General features: G+C 36.8%; 1 protein-coding gene across 1 annotated transcript in view; it reads left to right on the top strand.

Moving 5' to 3' along the window:
* The window catches only part of ARHGAP32 (Rho GTPase activating protein 32), a 314482-nt gene that overhangs the window by 89025 nt on the left and 210808 nt on the right, over window positions 1-14649 (top strand). The window lies entirely within an intron of this gene.

Genomic DNA, 14649 nt, shown 5'->3' on the forward strand with positions numbered 1-14649 from the left:
TTGGGATCACAGATATATAAGAACATAAATTTAAGTATATAACATGAAATGAACTTTCCTAGAGCATTTTGTACAAGCATACCTTGCTCTAATTGTCATCTAGAGCACTGTAAACACAGTGATTTTTACAGTGATGCTATGCTATGTACTACAGTAGGTGTAACATACCAACTGTGGCAGATTCATGCAAGCATTTAAATAAGAAATGTTAATGGAAAAATAAGTATAAATTAAGGTAAGTTAAGTCATATGGTTAGTAATAGTGTAAATGTTACTGGTACAGCTTTATTGTGAATAATTTGCCCCAGTAGACACAAGAATTTCAAAATAAAGAAGTCAGAAGGTGGGGACGTTCTCTCTTGCAGATTGCTGGAGCTCTGAGCCAAGAAAATAAAACTTGCTATATGTGTATGTGTTATAAACCCCATGATTTTGCTTCCATTTCCCACAATGAGGGCCTTATTTGCTAAGGAGGCAACCAGTGAGAGGGTGTAGTTGATGGTTACATTGCTAGTACCATTCATTCAGCCTCTTAGTAATCACAACTAATGAACAGCCCTTCCATTTTTTTTTTTTTAAAGATTTTATTTATTTATTTGAGACAGAGAGAATGAGAAAGAGAGAGCACATGAGAGGGGGGAGGGTCAGAGGCAGAAGCAGACTCCCTGCCTAGCAGGGAGCCCGATGCGGGACTCGATCCAGGGACTCCAGGATCATGACCTGAGCCGAAGGCAGTCGCTTAACCAACTGAGCCACCCAGGCGCCCAGCCCTTCCATTTTGAATTGATCAATTTGAATTAATTCTAAGTTATAGGGTTAAAAATGGCTATTTATACAATTTTAATACTCTTCATTTAGGAATGCTATTTCTTTTGCTTGAATTACTGATCATTTCAGAAAATAAAAGCATATCATTTTGGGGGTGTGTATATTTTGTGCTTGTTTCTTTCTTATGTAAATACCTAATCATTAAGCAACTGGGCTGTCAGATAAGTAGAATCAACTGAAGAATTTCAAATACAGATTCTAGGATCTGGTCTCTGGAAATCCAGTGGGTCTCTGTGGGGTTGGGAGAACCTGTATTTATTTATTTATTTTTAAAGATTTTATCTATTTATTTGACAGAGAGAGACACAGTGAGAGAGGGAACACAAGCAGGGGGAGTGGGAGAGGGAGAAGCAGGCTTCCCGCAGAGCAGGGAGCCGGATGCGGGGCTCGATCCCAGGACCCTGGGATCACGACCTGAGCCGAAGGCAGACGCTTAACGACTGAGCCACCCAGGCGCCCCTGTATTTTTTTTTTTTTTTTAGCTACTCCTGTGATTCTGATGTCCGGTCACGTTTAGGAACCAGCCATAGTTTGTGTAATTCTCTTACATACATTCTAAGGCTGGCTTTTGGTTTACACTGAAGACTTTGAGACTTTGTGTTAGATGTTCAGTGTTTTTGATGGCAGCAGTTTTATTCTGTAGTAAGACTTGAAAGATCTGACTGGCCGTAGAGGGGTATATAGTAAATGATGACACTGGTCTGGAAACATTTTTATACAGTTTTTGCTATAATGTATGTTTCTGAAAAATCTTGTGGTTTTACAATTCATATACTAAAAAGGTCTAGTAAAATTAGAGCTGTACAAATCACTCAAAATCTATACAGCTTTGTATCCAGAGCACTAATAAAAGCAACCACAGTCCTAATAATAACAGTGCAGTTAAAAAGATAATGTCAAATTGCTAGTAAGTGCAGAAATACTACAGTAAATACAGGATTTTATCTATAAAATCCGTACCAGACAGTGTGGGACCAAGTTGAGGCTAGCATCAGAATGGTCTGAATGGGCATTATGCACAGTACGATGAGCCCCTGCATTTTATTCCATCCACCATATGGTCGTGAACTTCCTGTTACACTGGATATACCTGACTGAAAACATTAATGTGTGGGAAAAAATTACTACATATAACCTGAATATGATCTAATTCATGTTACAGAAATGTGTTATAGCAGAAGAGATCATATTTAGTGATCACTTTGGGGAACAGCGTACTGATCATCTCTGGAGTCCGACTCCCAGCTCCACGCTTATGTCCTGGGGCAAATCACTTATCCCTTTTATGCCTATTTCTTTTGTATTTTTTTAAAAAGTATTATGAAAGTGTTTTTGAAAATATTGTAGGACAGCAGAAAGGAGAATGCTTTGGGCTGGGGAATAACTTGAAAATTTTTTAGTGGAGGAGACATTTTAGCCGTTCCTTCACAAATAACCTAAGAGTTAAATACCACTTATAAATTATGTGACCTTGGGCAAGCCTCAGTTCCCTTATATGTAATATAGGGGACAGTGTTGTTTTCTTGGTAACATCACTAGGTTTTTGTAGGTATCAGAATTAAAATGAGATACTTTGTGAAAATTTACCATATAATTAATTGTAAGGTAGGAAAAGGAAACATGACTTTTTTTTTTTTTTTTTTAAGATTTTATTTGTCAGAGAGCACAAGCAGGCGAGTGGCAGGGAGAGGGAGAGGGAGAAGCAGACTCCCCGCTGAGTAGGAGTGATGCGGGGGACTAGATCCTGAAACCTGGGATCATGCCCTGAGCTGAAGGCAGTTGCTTAAATGACTGAGCCACCCAGGTGTCCCGGAAACATGAATTTCTAAAGTTGAATTTACTAGCTGACTTCAGATGGAGGTGGTCTTTAAGATTTCATCTAACTTTGAAAGTAGTTGAATTTCTGACATTTTTATAAGTGCTCATCGTTTCAAGTTCTGTGCGTTCTCTGACACAGATATTTCTCTGGTCTTTCACTCTTCTCAGCATTAAGTAGCCATTGGCCAAATTCTTCTTTACTGTTACAGACATCTACACCAAATATTCAGTTAGGTAAATGTTCCTGATTTCAGAGATGATAGCCTAACAGGAATGTCAGTCAACCTAAGAATTACCCCCCATATTGATTCACAGCTGGGGTCTATGCAGTTGAGAATTCTGACGCCTTGGTGTTATTTCCAGAATGTTTTGAATACTTTTCTGATATCCCCAGATAATCTGGTTAGTATTTTGTGTCATTTGTGATTTTTTAAAAAAGATTTTATTTATTTATTTGAGAAAGAGAGTGAGGTCTCTCACTCTCTCCCTTTCAAAGGAAGAGGGAGCAGCAGACTCCCCACTGAGCAGGGAGCCTGGTGCAGGGCTTGATCCCAGAACCCTGGGATAATGACCTGAATCGAATGCAGATGCTTAACTGACTGAGCCACCCAGGCGCCCCTCATCTGTGAATTTATAAGGAGTTACGTTTACTTTTTTGTCCTCCTCCTTTTTACCCTCATATTTTGCCCTTAGCTGACCAGAGACTCCATTTCATCTAGCTCTTCCTCCCTCTGCATCCCTATTTAAAACTAACCTCTTTTGTGCTGCCAATTTCAATGAAATTAAGTTCTAATTAAAATAATTTTCAACTTACAGTTTGAATACTCAACAAGCTTGACACTCTCAAAGATAATTTGCTTTTAAATTGTTAATCAAAATAAATCTCTAAATAGGTTATGAGTCAGTTTTATTAATGTGTGCATATTTTTCAACTGTTCGGGGATAGAAAAAAGGATTGAAGATTTCTGTTTTAAAAGCACACTTGAAGGAACATCCTTAGTTTTTTCCTTGGAAAACTATGCTGTGACCATATTTTCTTGTTGTCTACTCATTTCCTGGAATGTGTTGCACCTGTGTTTATTTTTAAGCTCTTTAGTATTAGACTGTGTAGTTATGGGAAAATTATAGTGAATTCAATTTTCAATGCTTTTTCTTTTAAAAGTTTAGTTCCCTAAAATCTGTGTTTTAGATGTAAGATTCCCACCCTTCCCTTGGCTTAATTTCTCTTTGTCATTTGCTTTGAAATATGCTAGAGTGCTTTAAAAGTAGTAAATTGCTGTACTAGTCTAAGGTGATATTTTTATTGTGCTGTTATCTGTTTTGTACTTTATATTTGAAAAATGACAGAGTGGATGGTAATCACTGGCTGGTGGTTTGATGCTGGCAGACAAACCAGTGCATGATGAATTATCTTTTCCATTTGTTCACTTAAGAACTCCTAGTTAGTTTGTGGATATAGTAGATAATTATAGAATCTTTTCCTGTTTTTTTTTTTTTTTTTAAAGATTTTATTTATTTATTTGACAGAGAGAGACACAGCGAGAGAGGGAACACAGGCAGGGGGAGTGAGAGAGGGAGAAGCAGGCTTCCTGCCGAGCAGGGAGCCCGATGTGGGGCTCGATCCCAGGACCCTGGGATCATGACCTGAGCTGAAGGCAGATGCTTAATGACTGAGCCACCCAGGCGCCCCAGAATCTTTTCCTGTTTTAACTGTTCCTTGGCTTGTAGATTCTGATACACTGGCCAAATAGTAACAGTGTTTTCCCCGGGTGGATGGAGAGGAGATGGTCTAATTCTGGGCAAACTCTGTTACTTGGTTCTAATGTGTTGGATTTCCAAGCTCATGAAGATGTTTATTGTTTATTCCTCTTATATACTGTATGTGAATCGGTGTTTTCTAAGATATATACAGGCTGTTATATAGGTAAATCTTTGACCTCTTGATTCCTACTAATCATTTAATTTCAAATGTTTAAGAGTTAGTGATACAAGTTTAGTGTACTAGGTTTCGGGGTATTTCTGTATTTCAACTTTATTCATCTAGTTGATAGTTTATTCCAGGATATCAGTTGTTTCTAATTCCTGCCCAGATAGGAGCCATGATAATGTTTCTGTCCTTTCTTTTAAGGATATTCCATAGTTCATACAGCTTTTATGTTGCCCTTCTAAAATGATAGGGACGGACTAGTGGCAAACATACTGGGTTGAGTTTTAGTATTAGTCATAGATTGTTCAGATGTGTGCAGGTATTGCCAATGAACTTAGTAGATCATGTAGGAGGATATAGTAATGTCATAGATGGCAGTAGAGGATGCAAGAGCCCATTTGGAAGTCAAAACAACACCTGAGACCTCTTAATGTGCATTGCCTCATATAGCTGCCCCACTCAGACCTGTTTAAGTCATTGCAAGAATATAATATCTATGGCCCTTTGGTTACTTTTGTTTTTGTATTTTCTAATATTTTACCATTTTGTTTGTTCATTTGATTAATATTTATTTTAGAAGGCTGGTAGATGAGGCAGAAAATACCAAACTAAAGCATTCCATATAGCTTTTAAGAATTAATGCCTGTAGGGGCACCTGCTAGCTCTGTGGGTTAAGCGTCTGCCTTTGGCTCAGGTCGTGATCTCAGGGTCCTGGGAATGGAGCCTCCACATTGGGCTCCCTGCTCAGCAGGGAGTCTGCCTCTCCCTCTCCCTCTGCCCCTCTTCCTGCTTGTGCGCCTGCCTGTGCTCCCTTTCTCTCTCTCAAATAAATAAAATCTTAAAAAAAAAAAGAGGAAGAATTAATGCCTGTAAAGGAAATATGAGAGCTAAAGGAGCCTGTAGAACCAGACTGTTGTCATATAATCAGCAAAATCCTGAGTGTTAGAGAATGTACAGGATTTGGTTTCTTCAACAAATATATGACAAAAATAAAGGAGAGGAAACCTTGAAATCACAAGGGACTTAAGAGACCTGTTAACTATAGTACCACCATGTGTGGACTTTGTGATTCAAACAAACCAACTGTTAAAAAGTTCATGACAATTGGAAAGCCTGGTACATTGACTACATATTTATGATATTAAGGGATTATTGGCTAATTATTTTAGGTGAGATAATAATATTTTAGTAATTTAAAAGAGTCCTTATCTCATGAGAATTTTTGTTCTTCTAAAGAAGTTTAACATTTTTTAGTAGATCTAAAATGTAGATTCATGAAACGTCTTTCTTTTATTACACCTTCTGTTTTTTTAGCACTTACTTTCAAATATTGTGGTACGTAGATACTTTATATATCTTGTTTCATCTGATCACCTCAATTGGAATATAATTGGGCATGGTTATTCTGATCAGATGAGGAAATTGAACTTAAGAGATCACAAGTAAATTGCCTGAGTTTACATAGGTAATAAGTGGCACAGAGGAATTTGAGTCATCTTAACTTCATTAAATTAAAAAAAAAAATCCAACTTTATTTCCTAAATGGAAACCATGGATACTCCGAAATAGTACTGTTGTTTTCAAATTGCTTTGTATATTTAACTTGAAAACTACTTATAATAGTGAAACAGTAGCTTAATAAACTACAGATCAGTAAATAACAAGTTAGTTCCGTTTCTGAACATGCTTAATTTACCACAAGGGTATAGTGATATAATTTGAAGATTCTGAATTGAGACTTAAGAAACAGCTTTATTATTTTAAAGTAATTTTTTGAGATACTATAAAATATACTTTGCATTTACTACATCTTTTGAAAATATCCCATGAAGAGCACCACAGATAATAATAATAATGTCTGGTTCTAGCCAAATCAGAAGAAATAGGCAGATGCTCAATCCCTAATTAATGCGTCATTCAAACTTAAATATAAATCTGTGTATATTTTAAAGAGCTATCTACATTTACTTCTTTTTGCTTCTCTGTTATAGTTTACTCATCTAAAGATTTACATTATTATTATTTTTGTAATTGATAAAATTTACCAGAACAGATTTCTCTAACAATGGATAATGGGAAAAAAATGCCTGTTTCCTGAAATAAAGCTAAATGAGCAGGTAAGAACTTAATTCTCCTTTCTAAGAAAATAAAATTGAGGGGTGCCTGGGTGGCTCAGTCGTTAAGCATCTGCCCTTGGCTCAGGTCATGATCCCAGGGTCCTGGGATCGAGTCCTGCATCGGGCTCCCTGCTCTGCGTGGAGCCTGCTTCTCCCTCTCCCACTCCCCCTGCTTGTGTTCCCTCTCTCGCTGTGTCTCTCTCTGTCAAATAAATAAATAAAATCTTTAAAAATAAATAAATAAAATTGGAGAATTACTGATATCAGGAGTAGAAGTACACTTATTTACATCAGAATACTATGCCTCAGATTCACATTTACAAGTATGGGTTTAGCTTCTATTATTTGAGGAGAGGATGATTGTGCTTTGAGAAAAGTGCTTGTAGTTTTATAAGTAGTTGAATGAATTTTAGAGAACTCTAAAACATGAAAGAACTTGCTATTGTTGACTCCCACTGTGACTCTTGCCACCCTTGCCAGCCGATAACAAGGGAGCGGGTGGAATAAAATAAGTAGTAGGCTGCCAGAATCACTTGGGTCTCAGATCAGCATGCACTAGAGCGAGCTATCCAGGTAAGGACACCAGTAGGTAAAAGCATTTGATTTATTGGCATTTTTTTCTAGTATTTTGTGGGCGAGACTCTAACAAACTATATTATGGAATACCCTGAACTTTAAAAAAAATATTTTACTTATTTGTTTATTTGTTTATTTATTTCTTGCACCAGCAGGGGGAGGGACAGAGAGAGAGGGAGAGAGAGAATCCCAAGCAGATTCCATATGATCACGGATCCTGATGCGGCCTTGATCCCACGACCCCAAGATCACAACCCGAGCCTAAATCAAGAGTTGGGCCTTTAACCAACTGAGCCACCCAGGCACCCTACCCTGAGTTTTTGCTTAGCCCTAATTTAATTTTTTTCCCCTAGTGATTTCATCCTAGTCTCTCCCAGACCTTCCACTAAGGTAGAGTTTAGTTGAATCATTTGCTTTCTTCCCGGACTATTACTCATTAAATTTACATTTAGCATTTTTCTTTGCAATATCATTAATATTAGGAAGCGGTCCGGTTATAGGAATTACCAGAAGTACTGTACATAAATTTCCGTTTTTGCCAAGACTACAGTTTTCTAAGGCCCTAAACTTATAAAAGTAATGTAAGCCTTTTTGTTCTGTACCTCACTGATTATGATATATTCAGTGAGAATTCTGGCTCAGGAAATAATTTCTTTAATTCAACATTATATTAAAGAATACTGAATCTTTATTGTCTTTATAAAGCCTCTTACCAGATCAGTTGCAACATAATTAATTCTTAATTTTTGCCACTGTGCTTTTATTTATTACTTTTTAGCAGTGTTTTCATTTAACCATTTACATTTAGATGTTGTATTTTAGTGGGCTTAAGTTCATTGCTAGAAGAATTATAACTTGTTACAGAGTTTAATTTTATCTGTAGATTGAAAAACTATTGTGAGTAGTGTCTCAGACCAGTGAGGATATCTTGAGATCTCTAGATTGTGATGAAGCAAGTGTTTTTGTTTTGTTATTTATTGAGTCTACTAATGGGATACTCACGCTAAGACAATTTGCCTGTTCTGTGTGCCCATGGCTTGGGAGTTGTATGAATTGTTCTCTTCGGTCTCTGACTCACTTCGTTTGGAAGACTATGTTAATGCTGATACCATGTTCTTTTTTTTTTTTTTTTTAAAGATTTTATTTATTTATTTGAGAGAGAGAATGAGAGAGAGCACGAGAGGGAAGAGGGCAGAGGGAGAAGCAGACCCCCTGCTGAGCAGGGAGCCCGATGTGGGACTCGATCCCGGGACTCCAGGATCATGACCTGAGCCGAAGGCAGTCGCTTAACCAACTGAGCCACCCAGGCGCCCACCATGTTCTTTTTCCCTTGTGCAAGAGCACCTTGAGCTCTTGAGTTTTGAAACAAAGTATTCTTGGGTTGGATTTTATGAACTTTTGAAAGGGAAACAGTGAAACAAGGTGATGTGGTATATGAATTTGACAGTAAGTAGATGCAGTCTTTGCACTTACAGGAGAGGCATTAGATTTCTTTATTAATGAGGTGCAAATTCCATAGATTTTGGTTCTTCTTTGAGGAGGGATTAAATTCATGCTGTAGAGGAGGAATTAAATTTATATTAATTCCTATTACAGATTTATTTCATGATTCTGAGATCCTGATATATAAAGAATTTCTAAGTTTCCTTAGTTATTTAGCCCATGTGCTTGTTTTTGCTTTTCTCCTTTGCTATTTTACTTGTTTTTAATCATCATTTTAGATTTGCCTTGGTCTGTACAAGAATATTGCCTTATTTATGCACACTGACTTATTTATTTTTGAATTTATATTCCTTGAGCTTGGGACTTACATTTTTCTGTTGTTTACTTGTGTGTATTTATTCAGTAAGCATTTATTGTTGCTATCTTTGGTATAGGAGATGGCAGACATTAGCACTCAACTATTCAAGAGAAAAAACTATGGAATGGATATTTTAACTTATGAGTTGTTTAAAACCAAAAACTTAAATAGCTAATACATTTTTCTGTTAGAAATTAAAAACATTGTAGATAAATTAAGGAAGAAAGTGAAAATTACTCAGTGTTTTTGTTACATGCTCTCCTGTTTTATATATATATATACATATATATATAGACTATTTTTCTTATAATAATGGAATCTACTCTATATAGTGTTTCTAATTTCTTTTCTTTCTTTCTTTTTTTTTTTTTTTTTGCACTTACTGATACCAAACAGAGTATAGCACTATGGTTAAAAATTGTGTTGAAGAAGTCTGATTACGTAGACTGTATTTTTCTTCAATCAGTATTTACATGAGATGAAGATACTAGAATGTGTAACAATTGATGGTAGTTACTGATCCAGTGAAAACATAGCCTGAGATTATATATTTGTTGAAGGCAGTGTTCTATATTATAATAAATATTGCACATTTTAAAACTTGAATACCAGAAAGTATGCTTTTAATCTTTGCTTGGTTGACTAAGGATACAGAATTTAAAAGCAATAAATGATTTTAGTTAAATTTTGGGAGAGCTTATGCATATACTCAGGAAATTTCCACTTAAAATCACTTATTGAGGGGCGCCTGGGTGGCTCGGTCGTTAAGCGTCTGCTTTCGGCTCAGGTCATGATCCCAGGGTTCTGGGATCAAGCCCCGCATCGGGCTCCCTGCTCAGTGGGAAGCCTGCTTCTCCCTCTCCCACTCCCTCTGCTTGTGTTCCCTCTCTCGCTGTCTCTCTCTCTCTGTTAAATAAATAAAATCTTTAAAAAAAAATCACTTATTAAGGAGATTGGAAATGTCATGCTGAACTGTCTTACGATCTAATTTTATATGTACTTTGTAATCTTTGTATTAATATGATGAGGGGAGTATATGAGTTTTTGGTTCTAATTTTTGATTTTCCATCCACATTCATGAAAGGGATTCAAATAAGTAGAAAATTATCTCTTAGTTGAGATTTGTTTCCTTTTATTTATTAGATTACTACTCTCTTTTAAATAATGGTAAAAATTACAAAGTGATATAACTAAAGAAAGCCAAGTATTTACAGATTAAATATCTTATTTCTCAGTTTTTATATAATTACAACAATAAAAACATTCCATGGCATCAGTGATGATGAGTGTGATGGATGTCATTTACAGAGGATCTTATCTTTACTGTGCAATATGATAGTTTCATTACATGCATTATTTCTGATCCACACATTAACCTTACAAGGTTGTTATTATTCCTCTTTTAGAGATTACCAAACTGACACTCAATTTAAGCTACCTAACTCAGACCACACTATCTATAAATGACATAGTTGAGATTTGAAACAATGTCTGTCTGATTTCAAAATATTTCCATTTCTATTGAAATTTTTTTCCAGTTTCATTTTTGAAATACAACATTTTTAAAAAATACATATATTGTTGTGATAGGAGTGGATACATTGTTAAGATATCCATTTTTTGAAATTTTATTTAGCTTTTTTGAAGAGTTGTTCAGAGTTAGATCTCGCTTTGAATATATATTTCTAACGAGGCAAATCTGCTCTAACATGGTATGTTCCATTTTCTAGCCAAATAGACTTTTTCTGTTGTGTTTAAAGTGATCTATAGAGGATCATGTTAAATTAATTGTATATTTTAGGTATTTTAATGAAATAAATTTATTTTTAAATAAACAAATATATTTATTTTACTTAAATTTTAATGAAATAAAGTATGTATAATTGTTTGCCCTTTAGATACATTTGTAAACTGAAGCAGATGTCTGTGTATGATGATCCAGAATACAGGAGTATTCTGTAGTAAAAAAGAAAATAGTTATTCTTTTGAAGTTAGTTACTGCAATGTAAGAAACCTACAAACCACCTACAATTGGTTGGAAAAACAATTAAAAAATTTTTTTAAAGATTGTATTTATTTATTTATTTAGAGAGAGCGTGTGCACAAGTGGGGGGAGGGGCAAGGGGAGAGGGAGAGAGGATCTCAAGTAGACTCCACTCTGAACACGGAGCCCAACTCTGGGCTTGATCCCATGACCCTGAGAACACAAGCTGAGCTGAAATCAGGAGTCATCCGCTCAACTGACTGAGCCACCCAGGCACCCCAGTTAGAAAAACAATTTTTTTTTTATTATGTTATGTTAGTCACCATACATTACATCAATAGTTTTTGATGTAGTGTTCCATGATTCATTATTTGTGTATAACACCCAGTGCTCCATGCAGAATGTGCCCTCTTTAATACCCATCACCAGGCTAACCCATCCTCCCACCCCCTTCTCCTCTAGAACCCTCAGTTTGTTTTTCAGAGTCCATTGTCTTTCAAACAATTTAAAGAAAAAAGTAACCTGGAATTTAGAATGAATATATAGTATAAGAATGATTAATTTGTACATTATATATGGTGCTTTTTACGTTGGAAGAAAATCTTGTTATTGTAAATATTTTAGGAATTGTGCTTAACTTTTCTTTCTAATACAATTACTATATATATATAAATTACACCTAGACACATGCTATTCACATTGAGAATACATAACTTTATGCAAAGTCTGTTTGGTGTATCTGTATTTAAAGGTTTTTTTTTTTTTTAAGATTTTATTTATTTATTTGAGAGAGTACAAGCAAGGGGAGCAGGGAGAGGGAGAAGCAGGCTTCCACTGAGCAGAGAGCCCGATGTGGGCTCGATCCCAGGACCCTGGGATCATGACCTGAGCCAGAGACAGATGCTTAACTGACTGAGCCACCCAGACGCCCTGGTATATCTGTGTTTAGAGTCAGAATTGTGAAGCATTCTGTGGACAAAGCTTGCTGCCCAGTTCAGGAGATATTTATTGACCTTTTGGCTATGTTTTGAACAGAATTGATAAAAACAATTCTAATTTAAAGTGTGGGAAAATGAGCACTGAAATGGGAGTATCAGGACCTCAGTTCTCTTCCTGCTCTGCTGCTATTTTGTTTTGTGATCACTACTTGCACCCTTTTTTTGTAGTCAACCCAAACATGTGGGAGATGCTATGTAGAAATGAATGCAGGTCGTCAGTGTACAAGAAAATTACGAGATCAGAGAGGGTCAGGCTAATGAGCTAAATGTAGATCAAATTGAAAGCCACATATTTTCCCCATAGAAATAATATTTTACATGGTGGTTAGATTTTAGGTAGATTTTTAAAAAGTATTTTTTTTTAAAGATTTTATTTATTTATTTGAGAGAGAGAGTGAGAGAGAGAGAGAGAGCACAAGATGGGGGAGCGGGAGAGGGAGAAGCAGACTCCCTGCTGAGCAGGGAGCCCGATGTGGGACTTGATCCTGGGACTCCAGGATCATGACCTGAGCCGAAGGCAGTCGCCTAACCACTGAGCCACCCAGGCGCCCTAAAAAGTATTTTTAATACAGACTTATAAAGTGAGTAACCCTGGACAAATTATTACACTAAGCTTCAATTTCTTTACCTGTAATATGAGGATTATAATAGCTCCTACGTGTGAGAATTACATAATAAATTATAATTAATTTTGTAAGGCCCACAATGTTTGGCAATTAAATAAGTACTCAGTGTATGTTTACTGTTATTATTACTACTTTGCTGCTAGAAAAATAAGCCACTTTAAAAATATTTTTCTTGAAAAAGATGCATTCTAATTTCAGATTCTTAAACTGTCGCGAAAATTCCTTTTCCTCTTGCTGCAGTGGGGTTAGGAACTCCCCTATCTCTTGTCTTCCTTTACCTCTTGGTGATTAGAGGATGAAGACTCAATTAGTTGTCAACTACTGATGACGACCCCTGTGGTTTAGGTCAGAGACTTGGGTCCTACAAAAGTTTGTTGTGGAAGTGAAGTCTGGTCAGGTTTCAGGCCAGTCGGGGAAAAAGGAGTTAAAGCAGTGGTGGTCTTCAGGAATATGGAATCCTCTCAATTTTTGGTAGCTCTCTTGATTGACTCTGCTGTGTGCCTTACGTGCCCCCTGCTATTCACTACCTTACGTTTCTGCTAGATTTTCATTAGCTACTGAAGAAGGGAACAGAACGCGTGTTGATTTTGAAGTTAAAAACTTTTTTTGAACTGATAGCAGAGTCAAAACCGTGAGACCTGTAGAAGGTCTTCTTTGGTGCAAAGGTCAGGTTGGTGGGCTCGAAGGCTCTCACTGGCGCGGGGCTGTCTGGGGATGTACGGTTCTGCAGTGGCCCCAGGACTAGAAAAGGAGATTTCTTGAGTGAGCTTTTGTTGGTCAGACTGTCCTCAGGATTCTGTGTAAAAGTACTGCTTACAGTTCACGTTTTCATGTTTGAAAGGACTTGAGGAAATGAGGCAATCAACGACAGTAATGAAGGAGCAGAAGAAATGATCAAAAGGAAAGGTGATGGATTCATGAAACACATTAAAGGAGTTAGATGTGTTTAGGAGAAAAAAAGACCTAAATACTTAAAATAACATTTAAAAATCTGATTCTTTGCTGGGGGCATATAAAAGACTATATTAAAATTAGTTATTGTTTTGCGAGGGTGATGTGTGCATGACACAGTGAAAACCTGTCTCCCTGTCATTGGTCTTGGCTAGCTATGTTTTTCCCTTGGAGACAGCAGCTGTCACTGGTGCTGTCCTTCTGTGCATATTCTGCGTGCGTAGTCCCATGTGTTTCTCCTTCCTCTTCTTCGAAAATGTGAATGGGAGCGTTTCATATATACTGTTGTCCACCTTTACCTCTTTCTTCTTTGCCTTAGTAGCGTGCCTTAGGTTTTGTGTCATGTCATGACCAGTGGGGCTGCCCTTGTGTTTCTCATTTGCCCAACTGTATAGCATTCCATTCTGTGGCAATTCCATAATTTGATTTTCCAGTTTTCTGTTAAACGAGCAAGTTAGGTGGTTTTTGCTATTCTATTTTGCTGTTATAAAGTTTACTGCCATGAATATTTCTGTTCATTTCTTATTTCCACCTGTGAAAATAAAGTAATTTCCTAGAAAGGGAATTGCTGGGCCAAAAGATGAATATCTGACATGTCAGTGGTTGGTACCAATGTGGCTGTTTTCTGAGTAACAGTTGTGTTGTTGCCAGTGTTATAGATGCTATACTTTTCCCTCATTTCCCAGCAGGTCATTTTATTGCTGCCATGGGCGTCTGCAGTTTAAGTGATGTGTAAAAATGTTGCATGCTTTTGTTTGATCTAATTGTCAAGGTCTTTTAACCTTAGAGTATTTATTTATTTTTTTTCTTTAAAAGGCCATGGACAAGCCTGGAGGCTGTTACGTCCCATTTTGGATACCTGAGCAAGGTGTATCTGGCAGTTATTACTGCAGGGAAGGGAAGATGGGTGTAGTATTAGAAGGCATGAAGTTGGGCAGGTCCCTACAGCATGCTTGTCTTCTCTCTGAATTGTGATCCTCCTTAACTGTGAAGTCTGTAACTGTGCCTCTCATTGTGGTTGGC

This window comes from Mirounga angustirostris, unplaced genomic scaffold (assembly GCF_029215605.1).
Source record: "Mirounga angustirostris isolate CCGP_5_RB_7025 unplaced genomic scaffold, mMirAng1.0.hap1 SCAF_13, whole genome shotgun sequence".
Lineage (NCBI taxonomy): Eukaryota > Metazoa > Chordata > Mammalia > Carnivora > Phocidae > Mirounga > Mirounga angustirostris.